This window comes from Eretmochelys imbricata, chromosome 13 (assembly GCF_965152235.1).
Source record: "Eretmochelys imbricata isolate rEreImb1 chromosome 13, rEreImb1.hap1, whole genome shotgun sequence".
NCBI classification, from domain to species: Eukaryota; Metazoa; Chordata; order Testudines; family Cheloniidae; genus Eretmochelys; species Eretmochelys imbricata.
In genome coordinates this window covers 23,135,219-23,154,587 of record NC_135584.1, presented here as the reverse complement: position 1 = coordinate 23,154,587, position 19,369 = coordinate 23,135,219, and positions in this window count along the sequence as shown.

The following is a 19,369-nucleotide window of genomic DNA, read 5'->3' as shown; positions in this document are numbered from 1 at the left end:
TTAACTTACATTTTTAAAAATCTCCCTAAAAATTTCTGATCACAAATTTAGGTGTGATTTTTTAAATCGATTAACGGCTATTTCCCCCCCCCACACACACACACACACACACACCCTACCACTAAAAGAAAAAATATTTTTCTTTTAATTCAACAAGATTTTAATATGTTCTAACATACGATGGAATTTGTTGTCGAAAATGAGGTGGGAAAGGCATGTCTGGGGTTGTCCGGTTCATCCAAACCATATTTCTTAAACCCAACCCTGAGTTCTCTGATTCCCAAAACAGCATAGATCAAAGGGTACCAATTAACTTCATAGGACTTTAACTTGTGAAACTGACTTGAGCTGTAGTAAAGCCCTGAGAATTTTCCACATAACCCACAGAACGAAACAGCTGATAATCCAACAAATATATTGTCTTTTGCTGGACTGTCAGCTCCGCTGCAATTTTTGCACCAGTCAGATAGCAAAGGAGTGGAAGAAACGATTAATTATATAGTAATTTGATGGTTTCTCCAATGCCACTTAAAATATCTTGTTCCTTTCCTCCAGTTTATAATTGTTCATTAGCATAAACGAAAGAAAGAATTCTATTTGATTTTTTAAAAAATCTAATGTATCGACTAGCTATTAATTACTTATTATTTACAAACCTTAGGGAGCTTTAAACTAGCGATCCTATTTATTCTCTATTGAAAATAAACATCTGTGAAGAATGCAGATACTTGAAACTAACCTCTGGCTTCCCTCTTTGTTTCTCCGGTCCTTTTGGCTAGAAATGGCAAGCAGACTCCTGGTGCTAACAAAATATTTCTGTGAACGCCCCATTAGTGGACTTTAGCTATTTCATCAAATGGCGAAAGCCCCATTTTTCCCATTAAGTGCTTTTAGTTGTATGATGTCAGTTGCACCTCCCTCACCAGAAAGCCACCAGCCAAATAAACCCTGGCCCAGCTCCCATCCCATCCACACCAAACCTAGGGCAGCCCTGACAGACAGGGATGCAAATAAACAAACTCAACCCGGGACACGGCTAAATGTAGAGTCAAACAAACAGGGGGCCAGTGTAAATGGGGTTTCCCCCTCGCCGATTAATTTCTCCAGCTCTTTGTTTGAACCCAGATTCCCATCGTTTAAAGAGACCACACTGGCAATCGAAGCAGGATTGGGGGGGGGAGGTTCTGGGACCAAAACAACCACCCGTGTTTGGAGCTACTGGGGGGGATTTTCGGGAGGTAAGAGCAGGGCGCTGAGTATCAGGGAGACTGGGGCTATGGCTCAGGGCTGGTGTACTGAGTCCAGTAAGCAAGGCTAGATGCCGAAACATGCCTTGCACAGCAGACACGGCTCGCTGGTCCCTAACACAGCACACGCCTTGCCTCCGTCTCCGAGCCCGTTACTTCTTCCCCCTCTTGCGGGGCATTAAGGACGCAGGGTGAATTCCTGACTCCTGTGATGTCAATGGCAAAGCTCCCATCGACTTCATTGGGGACAAGCTATATCCCACGGTCTTCCTCTTACACAGCATCATCATGTGCCTTATAGATAAACAGATGCATCTCTCTGCATACACTAGGGAACCAGGAGTTTGTGTAATACGAGTTTGCTTGGTCACCCAGACAAGTCTCCCTTTCCCTGGTACAGAATAATACAAGCACATCTCTCTCCTTCGCAGCCAGGGTTTGTTTCACTAACAGTCCCGGTCCTGTTCCCTGCAGCATCGGCTCCAAAGAAGGATGAGTCCAGATAACTAACTCGCGCCTCTGTGCAGCTCTGCATTGTTACCAGGGAACAGAAACCAGGGTAACAGCAGCCTCCGAACTAAGCTCCCGTTCCATCCACACTGGATTGGTGTCGAGTCCTCAATGCCTGAACTCCTCGTAAAACGCCCATTTGTATAAACCGCTCCCTGACACAACGCGGACCGAAGCTAAGAAACGATACACAGATTCCTCGAGTATAACTTGCCACCCCTATAAATTACATCTTTAAATGTAATCTGGATTTCCTAAACTGAGTTTAATTTTTTTTAAATACAACTAAATTTAAAGTCCATCACCAGCTAAATGTTTTGTTTGTTTGTTTGTTTTTTTACATACCTACACACGGCACTCCGCTTCACTATGTTTAAATTCTACAGCAAAAGAAAACAAAAATCTTAAAAGGCAGTTTGCCTCTGAATAAAACTGAAAAACAAGCAACAAACTAACAGACAAGCAATACCTCCCCTCGAGGAAAAAGTCCCGATTTACAACAATCCCCACTGAAAATGACTCTTCCCCCTCCGCCCGCCCGCCCCCACACCCCATACCGGAGAATTCTGTCACAAGAAATTTTAACTTCCTCCTGGCTAGTTTGTGTACGTGCCTGAGTGAGTTTCCCCAGCAGCTTTCTTTAATGGATTTCTGTAAAACCTACCCTAAACTTTTGCCATGGTCTAAAGAATGGATTCAAGATATAACTGAAAAGAAAAGAAAAGAAAAGAAAAGAAAAGAAAAGAAAAGAAAAGAAAAGAAAAGAAAAGAAAAGAAAAAGAAAGAAAGAAAGAAAGAAAGAAAGAAAGAAAGAAAGAAAGAAAGAAAGAAAGAAAGAAAGGCAAGCTGCAGAGAAGAGTTTTGACGTTTACCTATGCTTCTCTCTTCATCTTCGCCGGTAGTGCATTATTCCACTAGAAAGTGGGGGATGGATGAGTACTAGGGACAGCAGAGAGAGAGAGAGAGAGAGAGAGAGACTGAAAAGAACTACGTCTACGTCACTCATGCTTCCCCCCCAACTAATCATTATCCCCAAGCAGGATGTTACATCTAAACATTGCCCAAAGGTTAGCAGGTCTCCGGGGTGCATTTGATCCGCAACTAATTTCCGAACGGAGCTAAAGCAGAGCAAATAACAATTCCTAAGTCCCTGCTTCACAAAGACGGAAGGGTTTCCATTGGTTTTTTTTGTACGTTGCTTGGCTATATAAAAACAAAGACGTGAGTGCTTTCTGGAGCCTCAGTCACACCGGGCGCTGTCTGGAAGGGTCTTCCTTTCCACCCCTTGTATTTAAACAGAGCGCATCCCCTTTCCAGCCTCAGAACAGGGCGAGTATCTGTTCCTAAAGGGAAAGCTAACTGACGCTGACCAGCTTGTCTGCTTTGACGGTAAGTTCTCGCTGAGCCTTGCCAATGTGCCAGGAGATCTAATGGGAATGGAACTGCCTGGCAAAGCCTTCCATGGGTTAAATACACTCGCCCTTATCTACACAGCCCAGGCACGGTGAGATTTGCAGTTGCGGCTCCTGATTTAATAACCTGGGGGGAAACGCTATTCATGACTACAAATCCTGGGGGCAGAGGAGCCCATACAAAGCAGGATTCCTCCTACAGCTGCTCTATGCACCGACTCTCCTAATATGAACTGCAGATGGGCATAGCTAGGTACAATCACCTTGCAAATGGGCTCTCAGGCTGGAAGCAGTTCTTATTCAGGAAGGGAAACTGGAAAAATACACGGCCCGGTGCAAAGTCAACGGGAGCCTTTCTACAGTTCTATGTTGCAAATTTTTCAAGGGGTGTCTACGAGAGGAGAGGTTGTGCAAGCCCTTTGCTCTCTGCCTCAGTTTACCCCCCTGTAAATTGGGCATTATAATGGGATTTACCAAACCCCAAAGGGTGCTGTGAGCCTGAACTAAAGGCTGCAAAGAGTTTGGAGAGCCTCAGCTGAAAGATTCCATGTTCAGGGTGTGATCATGCATCTAACCTGCTCCCAGTGCAACATACAAGAGATTTAGGTCTTCAGAAAATTAGACCTAAGCACACTGGCTCTGGTTATTTGTGTTCCACTTAGGAGCTAATCCTATAGTAATTTCTCCAGTCAAATAAATATACTGAGAGGTCAATCCCCAATTCCTTGCACTTCCCAAACTCCAATTGATTTGAACTGGAGAGTTGGGTGAATCACCACTGCAAGATCACAAGGTGTGTATAAGTTTTCACTTGAAAATGATGAGTTTTGCTTTGATTTCATTTTAGCTGATTGATGTACTAGATGGGTGAGAGACCCCATGTGACCAGAGAGAATTGTGGGTACTTGAAGGTGTGACTGATAGCATTTATGTGTAGTGAAAAAGCAACTGCCCTGTAAAATGTGTACCTACTCTGTACTTAGACATAGGAATGTATGTTTTGAAGTTAAGTGACCAGGGTGCATACAGCACTTGTCACAAAAAGTCAACCACAGATATCTCCTAATTCTTAGTCTAGGGCAAAAATTGTGATATCTCGGATAGTATTCTGAGGTAACTGTTAGCAACTGCTGATTTTAAGGCCACTATTGAAATCAATAATTGTATCTATATTTATATATGGGTGTGGGTGTGTAGATTAGACCACAGAGGTCTGAAATGGCAAAGATTTACCAACCCATTGAGAAAAACTTGTACAGTATCTAGCTATCCCTCTGGTATTGTAAACATGCACCTTCTTGTTCTAAGCTTTCAGACATGAGTGGCTGTACAGTACAGAAATTCATTCCAGTTCTTTCTTCCCTCTCCAGCCCCCATTCCCCCACCTCAACAGAAGCCTTGGAGGTGAATTCTGACAGGATAATAAAGAGTTGCACAATACACTATAAAAAGGCAATTAGGTAAACTGCTGGATTGGGACAAGCCTTTGTGACCGGGTTAATAGCTCTGAACAGAGCTGGGAATTTCAAGAGGGTAGAGAAGGAAAAAGACGCTGATATATCAGTGTGCTTTGGGCTGGGGGGAGGGAGTTGGCAATAGTCACCTAACTACATCTGCATCATTTGTGGAGGAGATGTATTGATAGTCTTCTTCTGAGGAGAAAGCCCTGTGAAATTCTACCATATGTCCCTTCACGGGGGTAGATCTCTTGTTTGAACTCTGCTATAAAAGTTTATGGTGGAATCTGAGGGCACCTGTATTTGTATTATAAAGTTCTTTTTTACTAGCATTCCAGGTTATGGGATAAAAAGTTAGTGAAAGAACTGACGGTTTCCCTCAGGAACACACTACATCTGAGTCTTGCCAAAAGAAGTCAGTACCATTGCCCATCATCTAGTACCATAAAGCACAGAAATGTGGAATAACTACTACTGAGGTAAACTCAAGCTTCTGTTATTATGAATGAATTTTCATCAGCATAACATTAGCCTGGAGCAATGCAAGGGTTGGCTATAGTAGAACCACTCTGTGAGTGGCTAGATCCTCACCATCAGGACCAAATCCATCATCTTATGGTTTTTCAGAAACAAAAAATAGACACTTGCAGTCAGTAAAGACATAAATTCACACCATGTAGAGGTTAAGCACAGGAGTTTATTACATACAGCGCTGACAGAGGTCACCTTTCTTATTAGCCTTAGAGACACTGTTAATTAATTGATTACAATGAAATATATGGATTTTTTATGGGCGGGGAAAGTGATGGGGTAGGCAGTTTTACTTTTTTGGATGGGTTTAGCAGCAAGACATGATAGCATAGTAGCCAATAGTTAAAGGTTACATAATGTTTTTACTTATGGTTTTAAGTTGACAAATTAATGTTTAATTAGTACTTTAATAAATGTATTAGTATAAAATATATATGTTGTATTTTGATTTGTGGTCCATAGGAATGAAGTAGCTCCTTTGATTGTTCAACAGATATATATTTAGGGGTAAAAGCAAAGAAACAGTGAAAGTATATGACAATAAAGATTGTTTTTTAAGTTGTTTATTTGTGTTTTAAGGCAGTCATTGGTCCCTAGGAAAGGGAGGTGGGAGGACGCCAAATTTTATACTGACATGCTTGAACCTGTTATAAACTCAAGGTTGGATGTGTGGGAAGAACATCTCCCTACAGAAGAAACTAACACAACATAAACAGGGCTTCTTTGTTCTATTTGCAACTTTGAATAAGACACAATTATTGCCCCCAACATCTGGTGTTTTGCTAAGCAGGCATATTTTAGGAAAAGCAAGGTTATTTTTGGTTATTTTGCCTTTTGTTTTAGCTATTACGAGGCCTCTGACCTCTTGACCAAACTCTGGACTTTGGGCCTGTACACAAATCCATATACCAGATTATTACATTAGCAATGGATTTTAACCCTTCAGTCAGAATCACCATTATTTTAGGTTAAGACAATAGCATAACAAGAAAAAACAAAAAGTAAAAGCTCCATGAGAAAGAGCACATAGTGCGTGTCTTCTTCTTTTAACAATCTGCACAGAACATAATAGAGGGCATACTGGCTCATACCAATGGTCCATCTAGCCCAATATCCTTTCTTCAGACAGTGGCCAGTGCCAGATGCTTCAGAGGTAATGAACAGAGAAGGGCAGTTATCAAGTGATCCCTCCCATGCCATCCAGTCCCAACTTCTGGCAGTCAGAGATTTAGGGACATTCAGAGCATGGGGATGAATCCCTGACTATCTTGGTTAATAGCCAACTGAACACAAAAATGACTGCCTGACTCTGTAAACAGCAAAATTCTTAAGATTTATAAAGGTGCAGTACAGATAAAACAAAGATATAACAGATGCATAACTAAAGGCATCACGGTTTTAGATCAGTATCTCTCAGGATTTAGCCTGGTAGGAATTTTGCCTGAGTAAGGACTGAGGAAAAACTGAGTGACATCTTACAGATTTGACCTCCATTTTTTTTTTTTACACTTTTCAATATTTCTCCTCTGACATGAACAAAACTTCCCATGAATCTCTGTGATCTTCATATGCCATGCAAACAAATCATTGTGAACAACAAAATAAAAATCTTCCAAAAATGAGAATAAGACTAAAAAAAATGTCCTAGGAGATATTTCTGTTAGGTGGGAATTAAATTTAATTGTGACCTTGGCTTTCCTGTTGAAATGAAAAGGAGGTGATAGTTGTTAGTGTTTATGAGATCAGATTCCCAAGCTCGCTGTGAAAATGGCATTTCTCCCATGGGTTGGATTCATGTTAATAGGGTTTTCATTGACAACATATATAAAGCTTCATCACTGTCAAATTAAATGAGCATTTAAATAAAATATTCATATTTATGTCTTGAGTAGTACACAGTATATTTTCTAGGACACAATTATAGTGTCATTTTGAGAGTCGAGGAAAAGCATAGCATATGTATGCTTGGTAGCATTTAAACCCTTCAAAATTCAAATTAAAAACTCAATGTTCTTTGCTTTCTGCTAGGATTCTGTAATCTGATCAATAAATTCCAGTCAGTTATCAAGACCATCAAAAAGGGATGAGGTCCATTTCTCCTGTACAAAACTGAATTGATGACAAAATTCAGGTCCCATTTGTAAACAGCTGCAGAAAATTGAGCATCAATACTTTACTGTAGTCTGGACAGCAACCACCCAACACACAGCACTCTTGGCCCCCTCTATCCCAGGCAGGTTGTTCCTGTGCAGAGTAGGAATACTCTATACTGGGGGTGAAGTGTCTGTGTGTGCTTAGTTGCTGTTACTAGGTCAAGAGGCAAATGCTCACAAATGTGCTAAATACACACTTCTGACCCACAGGCCTGCTCACAGGATGCCTCTGCACAGGTCCTTTCATAGGAACAAAGGCGCATAGGAATTGCCATACTGAGTCAGACCAGAGATCCATCTGGTCTTGTGTCTTGTCTCTGACAGTGGCCAGAGTTACGTCAGAGGAAGTTGTAAGAAACTCCATCAAGGGCAGGTATGGAATAACCAGCCCACAGGATAAGTTACTTCCTCAGCAGTTGACGCTTGGCTCACACCCTGAATCTTCAAAGTCAGTATGCCTCTATTTTTTCTCCATGGACAGTCTGGGGAATGACCTTTCTGTTGGCACTGCAGGAGTCAGAACTGGGGCAGAACACTACTGCCCTTTGCTCCCTTGTGCTTCCTGGAGGCAGTGCCCAGCCCCCACCAACATTATCCCTTAATTGTTATTTTTCATCCTTTATTTTGTATCCATTCTGCAGTGAAGAAGGAAGGCCAACACTGTATTATTCAGACCTATCACAAATTTATTCCAGCTATACCCAAAAGCAAACCCACAGCAGCAACCCACGGGAATGCAAGATCTGTCACTGAATCAGTATGTAGGTACTCCTGATAATATGTTCACAGCTAACATAGGGAAGCAGTCTGCAGATGTTATTGAAATGCTCCCATAACAGCAGAACAAGAATACACCATACCATATATTACCCACACCTGTAGGTTCTGAGATTAGACTATTAAGGGCCACATTCTGAACCAGCCTCAAATTAGCCTATAATTTTGCACTTCTGCTTTTAGACTCACAACTGACTTTGCAAGCAAATATTAGCATTCCCCACTCTCAAATTTTGCATGTGTATGTAAATTGGGCAGCTGGGTACCTGGCTACATGATACACATGAGCAGATGACTGTGCACATGTTCAGGGTGCTTGCCCACTTTTGTGCAAATCTAGGAGTGCGTAAATTAAAGAGGGTGCTGTAAATTTGGACCTGAAGTTTTTAAAAGCCTTTGTGTAAAAGCAAAGTGGGGAAAGAATTAGGGGGAGAAAAAGAGGAAGAAATATTCCCCAGAATATTTATTCATGCTTGATGGACCTGAGCACCAGAACAATACAGTTTCCAATATTGCATTGCTTGCTTAAAGATAATGACCCATGCTGGAACGGTCATGGAGGGATTGTGAAGGAAGCTCCCTCCCCATCACACTTGCCTACTCCCCACTTTCCACACTGCCAACACCTATTTTTCTTTATTTAAATTTTATTTTTTGAGACCATCTCGGACTCACCATGGCTGATCTATGTCAGGACAATTGGCTGTACAGGGAGAATGGCCAGATAAAAACTGCACTTCTGTACTTATCCTTTCCCATAAGGCAATAACAAGTGTGGCAAATTGCCAGTACGATTATGATGGGTCCCGGACTTCCTCTTCTTGGGGGCGGGGCAGGGTCAGGGCACAGTTTCTTGCCTCTGAACTAGGATATTTACTGTCCCACTAGTAACCCAGAGAAGGATAGTGGAGAGGGAGGGACACAGGCCCGCCGTCTACTCCGGGTCCCAGCCAAGGGCCCTAGGGATAGTAGTAAACCACTTGAACTAGTGCTTCCGTCCTGTGGGCTACTTCCCTCTCCTGCTCTTCAGTTTGTGGGGCTTCCTGCCCACTCTCTCTCTCTCTGCACAAGCCGGGTGTCTCTTTCCTAGGGTCTTGGTCTTCTAGTCAGACACGGCATTTCTCCAAACTCGCCTCTACTTCAACTCCTCCAAACTGCTCTCTGCTCCAACTCCTTCCCCTGGCTGACTGAAGCAGGAGTTTTTTATCAGGTGACTAGCTTCAGGTGCTCTAATTGGCTTCAGGTGCTTTTAATTAATCTATAGAAACCTTTCTTCCCTCCACAGGGAATAAGGCTTCTCCTCATCCTGGGACTTACACATCTCTCCTATATCACTCTCCTGCTGCCTTCTGGCCACGCTGTATCACACAAAGGACAAGCAATGAATTTAACAGGGCAAAAACAATTAGAAATATATAAACATAAATACCACTTTTTAATGCAACAATTAACTCGTGAAACTCATTGCTGTGGGACACTAACCATGCAGATATTTTCAGCAAGATGAAAAAGAGTATCAGCTGTCATTACACTACTCAGGATAACAAACACAAGGGCAACCAAGTATCATGATTCACAGCATGTAGTGCTCACCAGCTGGGCTTGGAAAGTAATTTCCTTCCGTAATATTGTATGATACAGTTGGCACATTACATAAGGGCTCTGAAGGCTTTCTTTGAGCATCTGTTGTGGTGCTGCCCATGCCCTGAGAGTGAACAGGGAACCTGATAGACCATACGTATGTGTTGTGGGAGGACAATTACTGTGTCCCTAACTGTACCTAGCTTAAGCAACAGAAAACAGGAAAATGGCAAATGGCATTTTTAGAAACTTTCATATATTTACAAATAGTAATACTCTGCACTTCTGTAGCACCTTGTATCCCAGGATCTCAAAGTGCTTCACAAACACTAACAAAGATACAGGGTTGTTGTAGCCATGTCGGTCCCAGGATATTAGAGAGACAAGGTGAGTGAGGGAATACCTTTTACTGGACAAACGTCTGTTGGTCCGAGAGACAAGCTTTCAAGCCAAACAGAGCTCTTCTTCAGATTATTTGGGACCTGAGGACGAGCTCTGTGTAAACTTGTCTCTCTCACCAACATAAGTTGGTCCAATAAAAGATATTCCCTCACCCACCTTGTCCCTAGCACCCTGTGCAGCCATGTAGGTGAAATCCCCCTTCTACAGAAAAGGAAACTGAGGCACAAAAGTAGCAACAAATCAGTGGATAAAACAGGAACAGAACCTAGCTCTCCTGACCCACACCCTGTGTTTTTTCTCTAGCTAGGTATTTTATGGTCCACAACACTAGCCTCTGAGCACTTCGCAAAGATTCATGAATTCATCCTCACATCGCTCCTGTAAAGTAAAGTATTATCATCCCCATTTCACAAATGGGCAAACGGAGACACGGGGAGGTTAAAGAGCCTGATTTTCGGCAGTGATGAGTACCCCCAGCTGCCTTGGACTTTGATCGGAGCTGCTGGTGCTCAACCCCTGTGACAATCAGGCACTAAATTGGTGTCCTAAAATCACGCAGACTGTGGCTGAGCCAGTGATGGCACCAAGAACTCCTGAGCCCCCATCCCGTGCTTTATTCACAAGACCATCCTTCCTTTCCTTTAACTCCTAGGCTGTGACTCCTCTCTCTTAACTGTGCATTCCTCCAGAATGACAATCCCTTTCTTTCTTTCTTTCTTTCTTTCTTTCTTTCTTTTTTCATTTAGTGAGTGGCTGAGTGCTTTTCATTGCATCTTTCCTTGCCTTTGCCATCTACCCTTTTCCAGTCCCTCTCAAGCCCAACCCAGTCCACAGCCCACCCTAGCAGTGATTGAACGGCGCTCTATTTTCTCTGTGTACCAGGCCAGCACTTTTATTTTTTCCCCGTCTTCCATGGGAACTAGCAAACACATGTCTACTGTACATAACGTCGGTGCCTGAGGCTCCCAGGGGCTCAGCTGCACGTTTGCGACGGCTGATCCATCTGTTGAACATGCCAGTGGCCTCACATTGGATGATTTGGGAGGGAGAATCCATTAAAGAGAGAAAGTCACTCTGCAATGAAGATCAGCATGGTTTGTTTTTTCTCTCCATGCTGCTTGTCTTTCGTCTTCTTCCCTTCTGTAATTGAAGGTGAGTGGCTGATGAGAGGAATCTTGCGGCTGTTATTTATACCCACTCCCAGCTCTCTTCTCAAGGCTGTGTTTAAACAGCAACAAAGAAACACACTTCTTTGTGACCCTGTCGTGACTAGGAATAAGGTGGTATCCCTTTAAGTCATTTATGAGCTCTCTAGTGGTGCTCACCATGTTCTGTGTTTTAGAAGTTGCCAGAATCCTGTCACAAAGCAACAGGATGTGCAGAGCCAGGCCTTGTGTGTTTGTGTAGAGTTAGCAAACAAGGTTATTTGGCACCCGGCTCTGTCCATATGGTTCCCCCATATTGCTGATTGTTGTGTAAAGAGTGAAAAAGACACAACAGCCCCATGGGCCCATAACGAACATGGTGTTTTAAGGCTAAATGGAGCTGAGATGCACTAATATTTTAGGGATTCACTGTGGAATCTGAGCTGCTTCCAGTCACAGGCCCCATCATCCTGATTTTATATATCATGATTTATCCACCCCTGTGCATGAAAGCTCAGAAGCTCTAGCTCCTTCTCTGGCAGTGGGCTGAGAGAGAGAGAAAACAAAAGGCCATCCCATCCAGATTGCCCCCTCCAGCAGCAAAACCAAAAGAGAAGGAAACTCACGGTCTGATCCTTCTCTGTGGAATCATAGCGTCCCTGTTCAGCTATAGCGCTTAAGCACGTGTGTCCTATTATTATTTGTTTTGCAGTAGATCTAAGGAGACAACCTCACCACCCCCACCCCCATCCTGTTCCGGGCCTCATTACACCACTCACTGTACAAACGCAGAACAAAAAGACGGTCCCTGCCTCCACGTTACTTCCATTGTACTTCCATTGTCTTGCACTGGCACTGAGATGGCCCAGCTGCTGAAGAGGGCTTTTCCATCTCTAACACCCAAACCCACAGCAACTTCTGCTATTTAACCATTCGCTCTTGTTCTGGTTGAGACAATTTCTGTCATCCTCATACCACAGCTGCAGTATAAAGATCTACACACAAACTGCATTAGATTTAAACCATACTTTCATCCTTCTGCCCATGCCCTCCATTCCTCATTTCTCCACCACGGAAGGGGCTCTGTTTGCATCCCATTCCCCTTCTGCCATGTGCCAGGGCTCTATGTATCCCCATATTCCCTTTCCCCCATACCATTGTCCCCCATTCCTGTCCCCATGCCATTGGCTTTGTGTGCACCCTCCCCTCACCTGCTGCCACTGTTATTTCTTTTCTTTCTGTCTAGGAGATAGATTATTCAGGGTCTCAACATTTTAAAACTGTATTGGAACAACGGGCAGAGTTGAAAAGGGAGGTATCGTTGTGCCAGTAGATATTAATGGCTGTCATCCACTGGTTCTTTTATTTATAGACAATTGCAGAGGAGGTTGAAGCTGGTAGGTCTGCTAATCAGATGCCAGAACATGCTCTACATGTTCCCCGTTTTCCCCCGTTCCATTTTTCTGATTTTCACCAAAAAATCACTGATGCCTAGAATGTTCCCTAAACTTTGGGAATTGATCAGAGGCAGCATTCAAAAGTTATTGCGTAACAGATAGTCAGGCAGACAACCAGAGAAATGCACTGAGTTGATTGTAAGACCTCGCTTCGCTAGACCAAGAGATGAAAAGTTCTGTAGAAGGGCACAGTGCTAGTTTACACGTGGAAAGTGAAATGTTTACATGTGGCTTCTGGCAGAAGCACCTGCCCTGCAGTCCTGGGCCCTGGTTCCTCTGCTGCATTCTCTGTTTGATGCTGCAGGATATTGAGCACTCTGGTCCTGCCCACCAAAGCACTTGAGCATGTACTTAACTTTAAGCATGTGAGTAATCCCACTGAAGCCAACAAGAATTTTTGCATACAAAAACATTTTGAATAAAACATTTTTGTTATTTTAGAAATTTTCCACAAAATATCCGTCTCTTTTCTTGATCAGCTCTGGAGAAAGTATGTGTATTTGGGGTGGGAGAAAGTTTAGGGGGAAGCAGAGAGGGGGATGTACAGAACCTGCTAAATATCACAGAAAACCATGGAACTTCTCAGTCCCCATCATAAATTGTGGCTACACGCCCACTCTACCCCCCTTCCTCCACAGCACAGACACATTCAAAAGCTTGTGACAGTGTCTGGAATTAAACATATGATTACAGCCTAATGCTGTTATATGCTTTGCTTACACCCACACACACACCCTGTCCACACTAGACTGAAGACTTGTGGCAGCACCAGCTGCATTACGAAACAGCACACGACTATTTTCCAACACAGCTGTCAGTAGAACGCTTCAAACAATCTCTCTCCTCCGCCTCTGGCCTCTTCCTACCGGGCTCGATTTTGCCCTTGATATATGACCTACAGTAACTTATACTCTGTGTATGTGATTAGATAGATGGACATAACATGGGTGCCCGATACAAGACCCAGTACAAGTGCAAACACAGGAGTGGATATTTTAAAGATGAACAGTGATATGCACCAACATACTTTGGAGTCTATTTTGAACCTGATGCCACTCTCCCTGCTTTTCACTCATGCTTAATACCAACCAAGCAGATAAGAGGTGATTTCTTGTGTTCTGATGCATCTGTCCATCCTTTTGTGGGATTTTTTTTTATTGTGGCCTGCAATGCTATTCCCTTTCGTTCCTCCTCACCATGAAAAGACACTTAAAGGAATGTTAAGGTGGCCAACCCTGAAGATGACCTATCGTAGGCTTTAAGACAACAGAGTGGAATTTCAGGCCACATGCCGCACCTGCTACACTGGTTACTGTGTCAGCCATTATGGGTAACTTACGAAGGCAACAACAGATAAAAAGCAAACAGCATCACTGAGAAAGGCCTCTGCAAAGCACTTCGGTGAAGCAAAGCAGAGAAATCAGGGGATTGCTCCAGACTTCTGCAGCATCAGGAAGAGACAAGGAGACTACAGTCTCAGAAAATAAGACAATAATAAAGTAATCAGTACCATCTTTTTTTTTTTAAATGAACTCATAGGAGCAGGTTTTCTCCCCACTGCCCCCCCCCTTTCCTGCTTTCCCATAGCTCATCTTTCACTTTGTCATGCAATTCCCTGTTGGCCAGATGCAGTCTGCTTCATTCCCTTTTTCCATTACACACTCGACTGAGCTGAGGACGAAAGGACCCCTGGATTCCAGCAAGAAGGTAATTAATTGACTTTCTGCTCTCATTGCTATGCGGCAAAGGTGGAAGCCACAGCGGCTACAGTTCATTTTCAATCCAGGAAGATCAGCCTGGAATGGCATCATTATAGAGATGATCATCTGCCTACTCTAATGATATTGACTCAGGCACTGGGCAGTCTCCGGGAGAGGAGAAAGCTGTATAAAGAGATCTGGGATTTTGGGTGAAACACACACCTTTAACCTATCAGCCAGGTATTAGCATGTGTAGCATTTTTCTGGCCATTCTCGCTCCATTTCCTGTTTGATTCTCTTCAAAGCACAGCCTGAACAAAGATCCCAGCTGCAAAGCCGCCAGCCACTCACCTACCTGTATTTCCCCCAAAGGTGAACACGCCAAAACAAGAACTAGCTTCAAGCAAAATAAATGGCTGCTCCTGCATCAAACACAGGTCATAGGATTGCACTCACCTGTTCCACTCATTAGAATTCAGCATATTCCAATTTTCTGGTAAACATTCATCATCTCAGAATTATTTACACACAGTACGTTTGTATGGGATGGTTTTGTACTAGACTGGTCTGGTATGCGTAATTTAAGGGTAGGGGATTTTCAAAGGTGCCCAAGGAAATTAGGTACCCAACTTAATACCATTCCCCTTAAAGTACATGCATGCTCATGGTAAATTTGCTAAGGTGACTAACTAATAAATTCCAATAAAATATGGTTGGATAGAATTTCTCAGCTCAGAATAATAATAATAATTCTATTGTAGCAGCGATAATGGGACTACCCACATGAAATGAAGTTACACACATGTCTAAGTGTTTGCAGGATCACATCTGTGTCAAATGCAGAGCCAGGAACAGAAGCCAGTAGACATACCCATGCTAGCTCTGACTGAGCAAGCTCACTAAAAGTAGAAGTGCAGCAGTGGCAACATGAGAAATGGGACGGGTTAGGGGCCCTGAGTATGCACATAGGATCTCAGATAGGATCATACACAGGACAGCTAGCCCCTCCCACAATGTGTGCGACCATGACAGCACTTCTATTTTTAGCATGCTAGCTTGATCAAAGCTAGAGTGGGTATGCCTGCTTGAGCTGCAGATTACCACCTCCAGCTCCAATGCAGATATACCCTAAGAGTACGTCTACACTGCACTCCACTGGTGGTGATGTGTAGGGTATGTGTAGCTACACACCCCAGTGAAAAGCAAGCTACATCCACACAGTGGTGTGTAGCTCTGAAAAGGGAGGAGGCAGCAAGGAAAGGCTCTGGCAGCGCCTTTCCCTGCAGTGGGGGGGCAGTGAGACACTAGATTGCTAAAAATAGCAGTGTAGACATGGGATGCACTGGTTGGGCACGTAGAGAACTACACAGGGTACATACCTTCAGGGTTCTTTACTCATCTAAGCAGTGCCTCACTGTCTACACTACGCAGTGTATGTACTCCATTCACCTCCATGAGGAATGTGCAGTGCAGACATACCTTAGGAGAGGGGAGCTACTCGCAGGCTACTCTTCTTAGCTTTAGAACCTACCCATCCCCTCCAGCTGAAAGAGCCCAAACCTATCCATCTTCAGGGCCTGTCCCTTTACCCAGGCTTTTGGGGACAGAAGGTCACAATAAGGAGTGGTAGCTGTCATAAGGGATATTAGTTGGGTTTTGATTTAACCCTTAGCTAGTTATTTTTCTGGTCTCAGGTTGAGGCCTAGCTGCCAGCTTCATCTTTTCATGGGATTTTGGTTTCTTACTTATGACAAAAACACCCAGGGTCAGATTAGTAAAGTGTTTAGGTGCCTAATGATATAGCGAGGCAGTTATTAGGATTTTCAAAAGCACGTAGGCTCCTAATTTCTATTGGTTGCTCTGGAAAATCCCACTGGGCACTTATCTGTACCTTTAAATCCCTACATACCTTTGCAAATCTGGTCTCTGGGGCCCAGGATAGAGGCCTTTTTTGTGTATTAGAAACCAATATAGATAAATACTCATCTTTAATGAAGGTAACCTCTCTGCACCCCAGATCAAGGAAAGGTACATATTCTGACAGAGGATGATGAAACATATGAAAATAAGAGGCTCTGTGCAGGAAGCTCTGTGTTTGAAACTCACACAAGCCTGGGTATCTTCTCACCCAGGAAGCAGGCTCCAAGAGGAAGTTGGCATATCCAAGCAGAGGAAAGGTTGCCTTTGTTTGGACAGATGTTACTCTAAAAATCCAAGGGTGTTATTTAGCCACATTCATCCACATAATGGCTCTTCACAGCACTGGAGTTTAGGGAATTCATTACAGTCCCCCTGAGCAATCAATTGCTCCTCTAAAACCCTGCTTCACTTTTAATGATTTCTCACTTCCCTGCAGTATAAAGCATCAAGCCCCATAAGGGCCTAATGCACTATTTGCCTGAGAAGGTCAGTAGCAGAATAAATATTTGCCCCTCCCGCATCTCATTCAGGGCTTTATAAAAATTAAAGTTTTATTCCATAATTAAAATCAGTCTTTTTCCTTCTGAGTGTTTTTGTTTGTTTATTTGTTTTTGTTCCTGCTACTATTGGACAGTTTCCTTTGATTTCTAATTGTGCACCGTGCCAAAGCCTTGCTGTTTGTATAGGGATGTTACACCTTGTTCAAAATTATGCCCTAGTGGTGGCACACTGAGGTTTTATTTTCTCTCACCATTCTTAGCGGTCACTACCAGTGTAAGAATTTAGTCTTACCCGCACATTTCATGGGTTGAAATGGGAGCAAAGATTGAGCAGGAGCCAGTATTTCTCCAGCTGCTTGCCAAGGTGCAGAGGGCAGAGAGGTCTGTTTCGAGAGAAGGAATTCTTAGGTACCAAGATGATAGGTGCCTTAGAAATACCATAGAGAGAAAGAGTGATAGATGCTACCCCATATGTGACCTGACTGGAAAGTACAGATGTCTTGGATACCGTCCTACAAAGACTCAGCTCCTTCCAAACAGAGGGCCAGATTGTATCCTCTAGATTGACAGCCAGAGAGGGTTATCCGCTTGCAGATATGCACTCTTCTGCATGGAGGTGCTGCTCGTTCACTGCCACTACACTGTTCCCTCTACTCCAGAACCTGAAGGTCTGGGGTCTGCGTTGGGGACAGGGACAGAGACTGCATGGAGTGTGGGAGAAGAATGGGCAGGGTAGGAATGAGGTCAATGCCCATTGTCCATCCCCTCTCCCACTCCCTGGAAATTACTCAGGAACAATAATACAACCCTGGGAAGTGGTGGCAGGAAGGTTGTATTCCAGTTCCACAGCCAGGGGCTGTATTATCTTTGCTGTATCGCGCCCACCAGGTTCTGCAGCCAGCAGGGAATCTCTAGCAACATGATGGCTAGGTAACCAGAGGGGCTTTTCCAGAGCACTGATAGCCATGGCTTCACACAGATCTCTGTGGAACTTCCAGGTTTCAGAGCATGCCCCACAGCTTTTCCCATGGAGGAGGGAAAATCACCAATGTACAGTTCCCTCACGTCCCTCTTCTGCAGGTTTCCATGGGAGGGCGTGAGCTGTGCCATGGGGTCTTCCATATTTGCCCATCTGTAGGGAACCCTTACTTTTAGATTATTCCTAGAAGTATCCAGAGGCAGCTGGTCCAGAGCATCAGGGATTGGATTGATCCAGTACATGGCAAGTCACCATACCAGCACTTCTGTGGTGGTCCAAACAATCACTGTCAGCATGAAAGCTGTCGTCATTTAAAATAATTACACCTCTGGTCCTCCTGTCTGGAAAGACCTCATTCTGCCAAGAGTCAAATGCTGATGCTGCAGCCCGAGTACGGCAACAGTCTTATGAGCTGGGTTAAACCTTGTTATAGGTTGAATTAAAACCTGGTTGAAAGTGATGCATGAATATGCTCCTCATTTAAGATAGTGGGAAGAGACAGTTAAGGGGCCTCACCTAAAACAAGGTCTAATAGAATCTGCCCAGAAATTAGCACCAGGTGGATGGAGGGGGTTCCACTAGGTATTGTTCTGACCGGGGGCGGGGGGGAGGGAAGGGGCAGACAGAACAGAGAGAAAGGGAAAAAAGCAAGAAAGCCAAGCAGCAGCTGGTAAGCATGATGTGACCCTGGAAAAAGGCAGAGAGAGCTTTCGGGTGTGATGGATCACTTGATGATGACCTGTTCTGTTCATTCCCTCTGAAGCACCTGGCATTGGCCACTGTTGGAAGACAGGATACTGGGCTAGATGGACCTTTGGTCTGACCCAGTATGGCCGTTCTTATGGTGTTCGCTAAAGTGATTCGGGGCTGTAAGCCAAGAAACTGCTCCTTTTGTTCTTGGTTTCTCCTGAGTTCAGAGAAGCAGAACTTGGTATATTTCTTGTAAATAAACAAGTTTGCAGAGTTAGATAAGAAGAGATGCAGCAGAAGAAACGGGCACAGCCTCAGGGAAAGTAACAATATTGTGTGAAATTTGCCCACCCACTTTCAGACGTCCCCAGATTCCAGAAAGAGTGGCTAATGGACTAGTGGTTGTATTCTTCTTTATGTTAAATGCCCTGAGGGTGACCAGACAGAAAATGTGAAAAATCAGGATAGGGGATGGGGGGGTAATAGGAGCCTATATAAGAAAAAGACCCCAAAATTGGGACTGTCCCTATAAAATTGGGACATCTGGGCACCCTAAATGCCCTAGACCAAATTTATCCATGGCATTACCTCAGTGGTTAATTCGATCTATTTTTCTTACAGTCCTGGATTCTTTCCGATGTCTTTTTCACCGGGGGGGGGGGCCTCAGGAAGCTGTTTGGGTGAATACTGGAATCGCAGCCATCTTTTAACATCCATAAATATTTACTCCAAGTGCCTTCTCTCGGATTAGCAAGCTGAATTGCAGCCGCACAGCAGCAGCAGCAGCCAGCTATGAATTGCGCCTTCCAGACCTGTTGGCCTGCGTAGCTCTTAAAGCGACCGGCACAGGACATTTTGTTCCAAAGCTGATACGATGTGCGGTTATTGTTGTGACCAACTGCCAAACG